General features: G+C 38.4%; 1 long non-coding RNA gene across 1 annotated transcript; it reads right to left on the reverse strand.

Moving 5' to 3' along the window:
• Window positions 1-294: 294 nt before the first annotated feature.
• Window positions 295-12,765, reverse strand: LOC120369716. The gene is made up of 3 exons (XR_005583354.1): window positions 12,645-12,765; window positions 2,697-2,972; window positions 295-369 (listed from the first exon to the last, which is right to left on the reverse strand). It is a non-coding gene; the product is annotated as an uncharacterized LOC120369716 (long non-coding RNA).
• Window positions 12,766-13,466: the final 701 nt, after the last annotated feature.

Raw genomic sequence — 13,466 nt, forward strand, 5'->3', positions numbered from 1 at the left:
TTATAAATCATAGTGCTATTGTTAAAGAAGTTGGTCCTGATTCACTACTCCAGTTTTATGTTGGTGTAACTCTATTGATTTCAATGTCCTTAAGCAGACATAAAATGAAAATAATGTGGTGGTGAATCAAGCTTTCGGTATATAGAGGATAGTAAAAATGTCTCTAGGGAAACAGCTTTACAAAAAAATTATAAATAGGCAGTCCAACCAACCATTCCATATAGGACTATAACTCTGAATGATCCATGGCAGACTGCTCTCATCACTGTCAAGGAGAGTTGTATATGTCTGAATCCAGGGCAGAGTATGCTTCACAGAGATCACATTCTGGTTTGCTTCTTTAACTTTTCTTTAACATTGCTGATGAATCTGATGTGCAAAACAAGAATAAATAAATAGTTTATCCCTTAGGTAACAAGGTAACTCCTAGAATCCAAATTCATTCCTGGGGTGACTCCAGCTGATGCCAGTGGAGTTACCCTGGAGTGAATTTAACACATTAAGTCTTGTCCAGTTTGTAAAGAATTTGGAGAAGCCATCAAGGGGCCCCCTGCTGGAATCTGGAAGGCAGTGAATCAATCTGGGCATCTAAGGTGATGCAAAGATATAATTAGGAGTAATGGGACACTGAATAAGTGATACATAATATATTAATGTTTTATTGTAACTTTGCCTTGGGGAAAAAAAAGTTCAAAATTTCCCAGTAGGCTGAATATCAAGAAAATCTTTCTGATACTCAGGTCTATGTGATGGTTCAATAATCTCCAGAGGAACTGGTGGAAGCCCCATTACTTGAGACATTTAGAACTAGCCTGAGCCAAGCACCAAAAAATGGACCATGGCAGGATCTCTTCCATCTCAAAGTGTTCTCATTTTAAAAATATTCACCTTATGCCACAGACATGTTTGCTAATCATGTTGTCAATTGGTGTATTAATTTGCCACCTCTGGTGTTCACTGTATTGATATAAGAGTTTGATGATGATTCATTGCATAATGTATATGTAGAGGATGTAATCTAGACTGAAATGTAAAATCTCTCTTGTAGAGCTGTTTGCTTATTTCTTCTTCTCAAGTGAACTGCAATGTATGATGTTACCAAAACAGACCCAAAAATAGATTTATACCAAGCTTATTTAGTCCCATTCTATGAGTAATTAATATTATTGATCTCCTCAGTCTAAAAGACTATTAAAGTACAAGCCACAACACATGCTTCTGAGAGAAAATGTTGAGTGGGGTGTTTAAAAGTAAGGCGATTTAAAAGGCTACTGGCAAGAGACAGGCACGCAGAGTTAACGAAGTGTGTTCCTTACAATCCATCAGCTATCACAATGCAGCTATCCGGTGATAAAAATCAATATAAATGCTGTCAGATACACAACTTTGCTTCATGGGAAACTTTAACCTCAATATGTCATTGTACAGGTATTTAAGCATCAGGCCAAAGTGCAGAAAAACTTAATCGGGTTCTGAGCTTGTAAACTCTGTTAAAGGATTTATTTATTCTGCAATTTTCTTGAATTCAGCACATATCTCTTTAATGCACTCATCTCCAGTCTTCTCTTCTAGATGGTTATACACATACTTTGGCCTGAAACTTTTCCAATACAGTATAGTTAAATAAATGTTCTGATTTAGATATGGATATGAAAAATGTATAATATTTTGAGGTCTTCTGAGGTAAACTTTTTTTCCTTATTATCCTTCATTATGGTAGATGATTCTGATCTTTACAATTAATGTTGTTTTAAATCATCCCTTTTTCAAATGTGTGACTTTGTGTAGATCACTGCCCCTGAAATAATATTACCTATAGAAAATAAAATGTTACAGATTGGCTAAAATGAATTTAAACTGGAATCAGATTAGACTGGCATGCTGCACCTTAGGTATAAACATAGTTTGGTTTTGTTCTATGTACTAGCGATGGGTATTATTTTGTAAAATCCACTACACTAATGATCCCAGTTGAAGAAAAGTAACTGCTGCCTAGATGAATCATTTAGATCTGAATGCATTAAACTCAAAGGTGGCTATTCATTCTATTCCCTTTGGGTTAGTATTCCCTAAAACCAGTACATATTGACATCAATAAACAGGCCTCATTATATTTATTTCCACATAGGACAAAGCAGAGGAAAATCCAGTATACATGAGGTTTCTCATGCTAATGGGCTCTGTTGCTCTCTGATTGTATTGGTAGGCTGGGCATCCCTTACTTTCATATTCCCAACCCACTCCTGCTCCATACCCTTGAAACTGTTTGACCATTTCTTCTTTGCTTCAGGCATGAATTCCCCTAAAATATATCCTGTTTTCCCCAATCACTTCATGCTTCTACTGAAGACATCTTGTTCTTAGAACCTGTCTGCGCCCCAATTATCTCCTAATTCCTCCCTCAAAACAACTCCAATGGCTTCCCTTCAGGTTCTAACTCAAAAAGGTCCTTCTTTTTTCAAAATCTTCTGTGGACTTGCCCCATCCTACCACATGGAACTGGCTTCTCTCTGCTCCCCTTCCTATTCCTTCTACTCGTGTTGCACTCTTCTCCTCTGCCTCACACGCAGTCTCTCCAATTGTTGTGCAACAACCTTCTCTACAGCTCCTGTTGTGTGAAACAGATCTTATCTGCCAGTATCTTTGACCCGTCATACCTTTAATGCACTAAGAATAGAATGACTTCGGGGACTTACCTCATATAAAGCGTTTGGTCACTTTAGGCAGCTGGCAACTTGTGCAGATGGTAGGTCAATGGTTGATAAGATCCTTAGCCACATTCTCTCATTTAGGTTGAGTAGGAAAGGTTCTTTCTTTTATTGTAACCTCTCTAGGAGCTCTGCTTGGTCAAAAATGCCAGAAGCTATCCAAAGTATTCAGGCCCCGGTCACAGCTCTTTCTGTCTGCCACTGCCTCAAGAGCATCCTCCCTGCATCCATTGCCAACACACCGTGTGTTGCTCCTGCTCGCTTCTTTTACATATGTGGAAGTGGAGAAAGGGTAATGGGGAATTTGAACATAGATATCTTAGTCTCTAGGAATAAAGCAAGAGTCACACTAACAAAGTCAGGCTGACACTGACTCTAATAACACGAGACTTGAAGGCAGGGCCTAGGAGGGTGGAAAGTAAGTGGGAACAGATGGAAAGTAAGTGGGAACAGACTGTAAGAGATACTGTTTTGACCTTGTGTTAGATAAGAATGGAATGTAGACTGTGGCAGAAATTAATGAGAAAAGTGAGATACCAGGAAATAATATGTATAACAAAATGCAGCTGTTGCTTATTATTGTATATAACAAAATCTATAAAAGCTTGCCCAATTGTTTATCTAGCGGAAACTTGCCTAGGGAGGGAACCCCTGCTCGTGTGTACTCTCCTGTGCATATTGCAATTTCTCATAATAAAGCTGCCTCTGCCTCCGAGTGAGGACATTGTTTTCTTCCACACACATGAGCACTCCTGGGATCAGAGATAAGGACTAGAACAGTGTACAGTTCAAACACAAATATCCTTAGTGTAAATGGAGTAATCTTCTTCACTGCCAGGTCTTGTTAAGTTCCATATGTGATCTTTCCCATCACTGAGAATCACTCAATTATTTCCCCCTCAGTGTGGTCAGGAGAAGCCAAAAAGGTACAGATTTGGTTTTTCCTGCCCCTCCCTGTCCTCCTTCCCACCCCCAAAAGCCCCTATTCAAGCAGCTACACTACCCACTTTCAGCTGAAACTGTGATAGGGTAAAATTTAGCCCTCTTTATCAATGAGCGAAGACAATGTGACTGGGACTCATGTAACCTGCACCCACTGATACCTTCAATTTGCTGTAAATCAACAGGAATTGCACACCGTCCCAAATGAATCCTCCCAGGGTAACCTCTCTTAAACTCATGTAGAGTTTTCAGGTTCTCAGTTCTGCTCTGACAGGTCACCTCATTTTCCTGAGTTTCTCTGCCACAATTATATTTTATTCAATCAAGCTAGAAGGAGCAGCAGTGGAAAATTAGCCTTATTAGGACTTAAATGAATTACCTTATATCAAGATTACATGTTTTACATATAAACCATACAAATTATTTATGTACAATAAGTCTAACATTCTTATTCATTCATGCAGTAAAATATAGCCAAAGTGGCTGAGGTTTTTGGTTTTTTTTTAATATGAATCATTGGTTATAGAATGAATGCTAATGTTTTACTGTTAATTGTTCTAATTCTTAACAGTGAGGTGAGATTCCTCTGACAATTAAAATATGTTATATCTATCTAAAGTATTTATTTCATTGGCATGATTGGGAAGGGTGAGAGAAGTCAGGAAGTTTATTATATGAAAACTTTTATGTACTGTCTCCTACCATTATAAGTATGTGAAATAATGAGTTTGTGAAATACAAGGTAAGCAACTTTTTTAAAGATTTTTTTTTTAGAAGTCTCTCTCTTGGGCATGCAGACCCTGCACATACGGATGCTAAATTCAGGATTTAAATTTGAATGTCCGTGTTTCCCATCCTCCAATATTGCTGCTATAGGCAAAATTAAAAAAAAAATAGTCAAGCCTCTATATTTTTCCCTCCAGAATCAGGCTGCTATATCATCAGTATGGCATATTGTTTTGTATATTTTAATGAAACAGTTAGAGTCTTAGTTTGATTCATTCCAAGATTTGTTCTTTTCTAAAGGGAGTGGAATTGGTCTATTCCCTCTGCTTTCCCACTATGTTTGTCACTAGTAAGAACAAATATTGTCATTTTCTGTTGTTATAACCTTTTCATAAAAGTTAATCAACTGTAAACGACTAAAACCTTCTATAAAACATAGCATTGTGATTTACAACTTTGACCATTCTTGCTAGACAAATTGGCTAGACCCACTCAAATGCTGCTGAAGAATTAGCCTTCAAAAGCAGGATTTAAGTGCTTCATCTAGCCAATAAATCCAATGGACTAAGGACCAGATTCTTAGCTAATCTAAATCACATAGCTCAAATCAAGCCAATGGCCCTATTATAGCTAAGGATCTAGCCCAAAGAGAGAGTATGATTCTCTTAGCTCTTGCTTTGTACTCTGTCCGCCCTATTAATTGCACAGGTGTAAATAACTACACAGTACAGCAGTAAATCAAGCCCAAAGTGCTTCCTTCTGATTCAGTGGTGATCAACAAAAATACATAAATCATCACGTTCCTTTGTGGCTTCCTGAACTGTGCTGACTATCCCCAGTGTAGGATTGGCCTCTTGTGAGAATTTTCCCCCAGCGTCCTCTTCTAGGGACTAGTTTTTTAAATTTGTCAGACATCATGAGCTGCAACCCTAATGAGAGCATTTTGCAATCAGGAACAGCTTACTGTACTTCCTGCTGGTAACAGTCCAATTCTTGTTGCAGTTTCCCCTAGATTTCCTTTTCTGATTTGTGAGGAGAGGGCACATCCTTGCCCCAAGGAATGTACACTCCTGCTTATGTTTAACACGTGAGGATCACAAACCAGAAGCAGATGGGAGAAATGAGAGGGGACAGCTACATCTGTAACCCATGGGCTCATTTTAACAGGAACTTGAACAGGTAGTCAGAAGATCCACTCTAAAGTCAAGTACTACTTTAGATTTTCTATGTTACGGAGCCTGGAATTTGTAATTAAAGAGGTGGGAAAACCAAAACAAAATTCAATAAAATTGTGAAAACTATAGTCAGAAATATGACCCATATGAAGTAGAATTTGAAGCTTCTTCAGTCATGCTGGCATACATTTAACTCCTAGTATGAAAGGAAGTCATCTTTCTAGGAGGGATATAAATGCTTACATAATAGGAGATGGAATCTGTAACTTTTATGCTCATATTATAACCATGCATGGCACGGTCTGAAGGAAACCATTTTCAGAACACTGATTAGAAGTATCAAGATGATTAGCATGTTTTCACTGTCAGATATAGATCGCGCAATGCGAAATACTGTTGGTTTTATGCATTCTGAGACAGAATGTCTTCAGTGTAAGGAAACAATATTTAAAATCATGAAACATGTTGGAACAGAATCATTACACCTTTTTATGATTGTACAGCGATTAACATTTTCTAGTTTTCCTAAGCATTAGATATTTATCATAAATAATGTGGATGAAAATAATAGTTACATAAAATACTTATTATTATGAGATGCTTTGCAATATAGTCTTTGATAATAGAATACAGTCTAATACCACAGGATGGTGTGCGGGGTGAGGGGGGTTGGTTTGTTTTTTTGTCTCAGGACAAAGGAAGTGTAAGTCAGATTCATGTTATATTATTAATTTCCTAGTGATCTATTATGACAAAAAATAAAAATCAATAGAGGGGTGCATCTCTGTAATAGATTTCTGATCTCTGGATGCATTTGTATCTTTTATTGCATTATGCTGATGGTCCCTACAAGCAACAGACTCCCGTTCTTATTCGGTCAAGGTATAAAGTAGCAATTTCCCTTCACTTCTATGCATGCTAGAAAAGACTGAAAAGACTGATAGTAGAACTGTCTCATGTGAATTGAGCAGGACAAGCTTGCTTATGGGATCACTGATCCCATTATGAAAGCATTATCAGTGCAAAATCTGCTTATTTTACCAGCAGGAAAGCCTCCTTTAGAAACACTCTAGCAGACTGCTTTAGAAGGGTTGATGGTTTTGTTCATCTGGAAGGTAGGCCGCATGGAGATGGCATCTGTTGACAAATGTATTCAATTTCACTGCTTCTCTTGAGAGTTGAGGATCAGTTTACATCAAGTTTGATGGGATTTCCCTCATTAAATGCCATGGGAATTAACACTAGGTGAGACGGTGCTGATCAGACCCACCTCTGTGGGATGGCTGATATGGAGACTTACAGCTTTAATGTGTGCTCCAGCTGGCATTGGGTTTAAGACCCCATATGGGTGAGTGTTAGGAGAATTATACATAAGGGGGAAGATCTGTACATTTTTTGTCTTTGTAAATAATAAAGCTTTAAAAAATCAGAGTAATTTTTTTAATGAACAATTTTAATTTTATTCAACATTTGTCGTTTTTTCTATGAAAAATATTGACAATTTTTCATTTTAAATATTTGTTCCTCCCACCCTTCTCTCATCTTTTTTTTTCTAGTAGGGACAAAAAATGGGAAGGAAAGGAAAAAAAGTGAGGGAAAGCAGGATATTTTCCCCACTATGTAGAATGACTTTTTAAAAATAAAATGTCATTTACAATTTCCAGAAACAATATTTCAACAATACAATTTCTCCAATAAAAATTGTTGGCCTCAAAAGCTCATTTCTCAACAAAAAATCTCATCCAAAAATTCTGACCACTTCATATATAGTGATAGAAAAAGTCCTATTGATTAACACGTTAGAATATGTGCCATTGTTCACGTTGGGAGGTTCAGTAAGGTTGTTGATTTTATGCATTGTAAATAGCTTACTGAGCCCACCTCTTAGCAATCAGAGTCAAACATTCTGTAACAGCCCTTCTGCACCTAAGGGAAGAATGAGCATAAACTTTGCAAGGTTTTCCTAGCATTTCACAGTAATGGATGATTTAGTGCAGTCCTGATAGTATCGCTATAATTGTTAATGCTTCTCTCGTTTAGCTGTAGCTCCATGTGTTCTCCTTTTATAGCTCATTCCATATGCTCAAACAGTTTTCCAATGACTGGGTAGCCACTTCTGTCAGGTTTAGGATTTTGTAAAAGTCAAAACGAAATATGTTTTGCAGCAGCCCAAGCACTCAACAGTGTCGGTTTTGTCAGAGGTAAACGGCATTACAGGAAGATTAGTAGATTCATACTATCAGTTCCAGCTAAATTTAGGTTAACTAGAGTTTTGCCATTTTCAGCTAAAAAAGAGTTTTAGAAACTTGCAGGCAAAAACCAAAACCAACCACACACAAACAAAAAACCAAACAAACAAAAAACCTTTTGGCATCTGTTTATAACATCTCAACTGCTGTCATTTTAACCTAAATGCGTTGTGTATTTTATGCTCTTCAGTCTGAAACATTTACTGCCACTATTATATTTTGCAATTAAAGTGAAGTGAGGCAGAAAATAGCAGTTCAAAATGTATTAGAATAATGAAGTTTCAACCATTATTTGTAAGGCTGTGGCTATCTTAGCAAATATTTAATCTTCCTAACAGCATGTATTCCTAATTGATCTTTATGTATTATTGTTCTTGGACATTTCTAATCAACTTCTAATTGCTACTTTAATGCAGTGAGGAATAGAGAGAATAGAGTAATGGATGTGGGAGATTGTTACAGTATGCCACATCAGCCACATTTACTAAAATATGTTTTAAGTTATTAGGGTTTTTTTTTGCCAGGATGGAAACATTTAGATTTATACCATGTAACTAAACTCTTTTTCAAGTCCCCTTGACCACATGCTTTACAGTTTACATCTGAATTAGATAAATAGATGGTTAAAAACGTTTAAGATCACACTCCTGACAATGAAACCTTCTTACTGATTGGTCAAGAGTCTCTTTTCTAGTATGCTAAAAGCCCACAAGATGTTCAGGAAAAAAAATCTTCCCTCCCTCCACCTCATAACACTTTTATTATTTTTATATAGATGATATGGTTATAGCAGAACATTATGCACGACTGGAGAAACTAATTCCAAGAAAAGCTGACAGGGAAGGTTTATCGCTAGAAAAATTCAAATTGATATCTGTACTTGTTAAATTGTCTTATTTAGTAAAAAAGAAACAAATCTCATTCAGTTCTAACTGGTATTAGATATGGGGGAAGGGATTACTAATTTAGTTAAAGCAGAACTAGTCAGAATCATCTCAGTAATGAAAATGCAACACCTACTCCAGGGGACTTAGGGCTTATTTTCACTACCAGGGAGGGGGCGGCTCTACGAATTTGGCCGCCCCAAGCAGGGTGGCATGCCGCAGGGGGCGCGCTGCCGGTCCTGTGGCTCCGGGGGACCTGTTGCAGACGCGCCTGCAGAGGGTGCGCTGGGAGGGTGGCAGGAGGCTCCAGCAGACCTTCCGCAGTCATGCCTGCGGGAGGTCCGCTGGTCCGCGGCTCCAGTGGACCTCCCACAGGCATGACTGCGGAAGGTCCGCCGGAGCCGCCTGCCGCCCTGCCGGCAAAATGCCGCCCCAAGCGCGCGCTTGGCGCGCTGGGGTCTGGAGCCGGCCCTGCTACCAGGGTAAGTCAACCTAAGTTACACTACTCCAGCTACGTGAATAACATAGCTGGAGTCGACATATCTTAGGTCAACTTACCCCCGTGTTTCACTATGCACCGTTGATGGGAGATGCTCTCCTGTCAACTTATCTTAATCTTCTCGGGGCGTTGGAGTACTGGGGTCGACCAGAGAGCGTTCTGCCATCGATTTAGCAGGTCTTCACTAGACCCACTAAATCAGCCCCTGTTGTATCTATTCCAGCAGTGTCAATCTCCCTGTAGTGAAGACCAGCACTTAGTTTCACCTAGTTATCGAGACTTAGTATCTTTGGAAGACAATTATCACGGGGTAGCAATGTTAGTCTGTATCCACAAAACCAACAAGGAGTCCAGTGGCACCTTAAAGACTAATAGATTAATTTGGGCATAAGCTTTCGTGGGTAAAAAAACCCTGACTTCTTCAGTCTCCATGCATCTGAATAAGTGAGGTTTTTTACCCATGAAAGCTTATGCCCAAATTAATCTGTTAGTCTTTAAGGTGTCACCGGACTCCATGTTGGTTTTTTTGGAAGACAATGTAAGAGGCATAATAAAGTTACTTATCTGGCTTCATCATTTAGGGTACATCTACACTGCAATTGGAGGTGTGATTTGCAGCTCATGTATGGTAGCTCCCTAAAAATACTAGTGAAAATGCCATGGTGTGAGAAGGCAACATGAGTACATGCCCAAGTACAGACCATGCTGAAGCCTGCACCACCAGATCTTTACTTATATTTTTAGGGAGCTAGCTAAACTAAAGCTAATGTAGGTATGCGTACTTGAGCTGCAAATCACACCTCCAATTACGTTGGTGGCATAGCCGTAGGCCTTTCAATGCTGAGTGGAACAATACTTAGATACCTTTAAATATCTGGGCCTATAACATTTAAATATAGTTCAAATACTGTGCATTTAGTGGCAATCACTTTGTAACTAAGTCCCCTAACATGATTGTAGCATAGGCTAGCTTGTTCACCTTAAATCTTCTGCTTTTTCCCCCCACTGTGTGATCAGTTTGTGACTGTGGTTGGTCTTATAGTGTAGTTTTTGTACAAGGTGCTAAAGGAAACTACTTTGTTTTGCTTTTCTTTTACATTGGTAGTGTGTGTGTGTGTGTGTGTGTGTATATATATATATATATATATATATATATAATCTTTAGAGTTAGGGTTATTAGTGTATCAAATGTTGTTGGTTTATTTACATAATTATTTGCATCATTGTTCTAAATGTCAATGTTAGCAACTTTCTATAGGAACCAATGGAGTGTTTATCACGCTTCTTCTTGAGGTGTCACAGTGGTTGTGCTGGACTCAGCATTTACTCTAAGAACATACTGAATAACTTCTCATAGTCCTCGTGCTTAAATGCTTTGATGGATTGGGGCATTAATAATGGCAATAAAATTGGTTTAGAAGATTTGAAAAGCAGATGCTAGTTCATTGTAATTTTTATATTTAACACTCCGTGGGGTCTTTACACTTATTCCTCACAGCGGGGTTCAGAAATTCTGAAAGCCTGTCTGTTAGGAGCAAAAGGGCATTGGACACTTGGTTAGGAATAGGAAATGGGCCTGTGAGCCCAATATACCTATGTTTCAGGAGGAAATAACATGTTTCATTTTTGTTTTATTTGTTGAATGCTGATGCTTGCAATTCATGTTTGTTTGTGTGTATCTAAAGAAAAATGTGCAGTGGTATTTGGGGCCCTGAGAGAAGGACCCATGTGACATCACCAGCTCTACCTGCCCCAGCTGTATCCCAAAAACCCTCTAGGATGAAATGAGATTGGACTTTAACAGCATCAGTAACAACAGCAGCTCCAGCTCGACTAAACTAACTTCTCTTTTTTCCCAAAAGGACAGTCATTACCATCTTTGATACCATCTAAAAAACTGTGAGACAAGAGGGGTGGGGTTCCTTCTAACAATTCTATCCAGTTAAAAGGAAAGGGAACAAGGGCTGTTGTTTAAATGAAAGCCTTATTTAATACTTCCAAATGATTTAACTGTTTTTCCTTTTTAACATTAGCTTTAATACAAGGTTTAAATGATTTTTTTAATGATGTGTTTGCTATGGTATTAAGCAAGCTGACATCTCTGGATACCAAACCCCAAACTTTGTTTAACACTCTTTAACGTTGGACAATGACTGGGTTATGTCAATGCCTTTGACTTTTTATTCCATAAAAATTAATACAACAGACTCCAGAATAACATGTAGTTCTGCTATGGAAAATGACTGTAAAAAGTTGCATCATAGGTTGCTGTGTTCATTATCTCTCAAGGAAGATATTTGTGCGATACCCAGATCAAATGTTATCACTTTATACATAAACATTTGTTTATCAAATGCCAATTCTGCAAATGTCATCTGGGTTCTGAAATTCAAGCTGTGTCCCCCCCAGTTGTATGTCATCATTAAGTAATTAAGATACTGTGGCTCAAATGATTACCTCAGATACACCAGTGAAATCAGTTCACTCATTTTACAGATACACCCTTCCATTGTCCTCAGTGGTGTTGCAGGAGTGTAACTGTTTACAAAATTTATCTGTACATTTAGAACTTGACCAAGAATGGACAATAATGCATTAACCAGAATAGAATCCAGCTCCATTTCCCATAGCTGTTTTGCTTTTGCAGAACTAATAAGAGATTTACCTGTGCAGTATATTCCGCAACAAAAACAGGAAGCAGATCTGCTGAGTAAAAAGGTGCCATTTTTACCTTGTCACTTTTCTAAACCTAAGTGTACTACATAACTGTGCTTTAAGAATAGATACTGGATAATTGCAGCTAAGAATATTAGGAACAGGAAATTCTGTTTTAAAAAAAACAAACAAACCTGTGCTCTATTCTCTGGAGGTAGGAGATGATTTAGACTTCATTAGATATTTCTTTAACCAAACATCTCATTGCAGATTTTGGCAGTATTTTAGATAATTTGAGAGGATAAAAATGGGGAAATTGGGACTTCTATTGATCCAAAGTCATTAGTGGAAAAACTTCCATCAACTTTAGTGTGCCTAGCAATAGAACCTCGATTCTTATTTTGGGCCTCAGTGGAATTACTGTGATACTCTATAGGATTCAGCATTAAGTTTGCATGTATCTTCTGAGGACCCCAACTGATTAATATATATTGGAATAAAAGAACTATGCCTTGTTCCACTGAACCGTCTTGATGGGATCATTTGTATTAGACCTTGATTAGGCATGGAAGAATGAGAATTACAGACTCAAGCAAGCTGAGTGGGGAGCTGTATAAATTACACAGTAGAAAAAAGCAAAAAGAGAGGTCTGTGGCCTAAAATCTTTCCCTGGAGTTAGGTGCCTAAGACAGGTTAGCCATTTTCCAAAATAAATAAAAATAAAAATAAATTAAAAAAAGGAGGAGGAAGAGAAGCCCCTCCCCACTCCCGCAACACACATACACACTTTCAGTTAGTGCACTCACCCAGGATGTAGAAGACTCAGGCTCAAATCCCCACTCTTCCTGATATAGAGCAGATACTAGAATCCAGGTCTCCCACCTCCTAGGGGCAAGCCCTGACCTGAGCTAGAGGCTATTGTGGGGGCGGGAGGTCTTTCCCAATCTCTACTGTTGAAGCAGTTCCATTTTATATGAAATATTTAAATATTCATTGGGCCACAGAGTGAGTGACTGACTGTGTAGCTTAGTGGTTCGCGAACTCTTCTGGAAGACCCAGGTTACAGTCCTTGCTCTAATGAATAACCCACCAAGGCTTAAGTATGAGCTAAGCATGGAGCTGCTCAGTGGTATCAGGATTTAGCTGGCTTTGTGCATGTCCACAGGCAGAAATTTATGCAGCTAGGAATTTTAGGCACCTAGAGGACTAAGCAGCAGCAGAGTGGAGGTTTTGAGGATCTGTTTTGATTTGGACACCTTAAGATGAAGGAAAGAGTGGGTCCATTACTTAGCATGGAAGGACTGCACAAAAGAAGGCTGAGGTGCTTAATGCCTATTTAACTTCATTATTCACTAAAAGACTGGATGCTTAACACAATTAATATTAACAACAACATAAGGAAGGAACATAAGCCAGAATAGGTAAAGAATGGGTTAAAGAATATATAGCTAAACTAGCTGTATTCAACATGGCTTGGCCTCATTAAATTCACCCTAGGGTACTTCAGGAACTAGCAGAAATTATCATCAAGAACTCTTGGAGGAGAGATGAAGGGGAAACATATCTATCTTTAAACAGAGGAAGAAAGAGGACCTGGGGGTTATAGACCGGTTAGTCTAACACTGAGA

The sequence above is a fragment of the Mauremys reevesii genome, linkage group 8 (assembly GCF_016161935.1).
Source record: "Mauremys reevesii isolate NIE-2019 linkage group 8, ASM1616193v1, whole genome shotgun sequence".
Classification (NCBI taxonomy): Eukaryota; Metazoa; Chordata; order Testudines; family Geoemydidae; genus Mauremys; species Mauremys reevesii.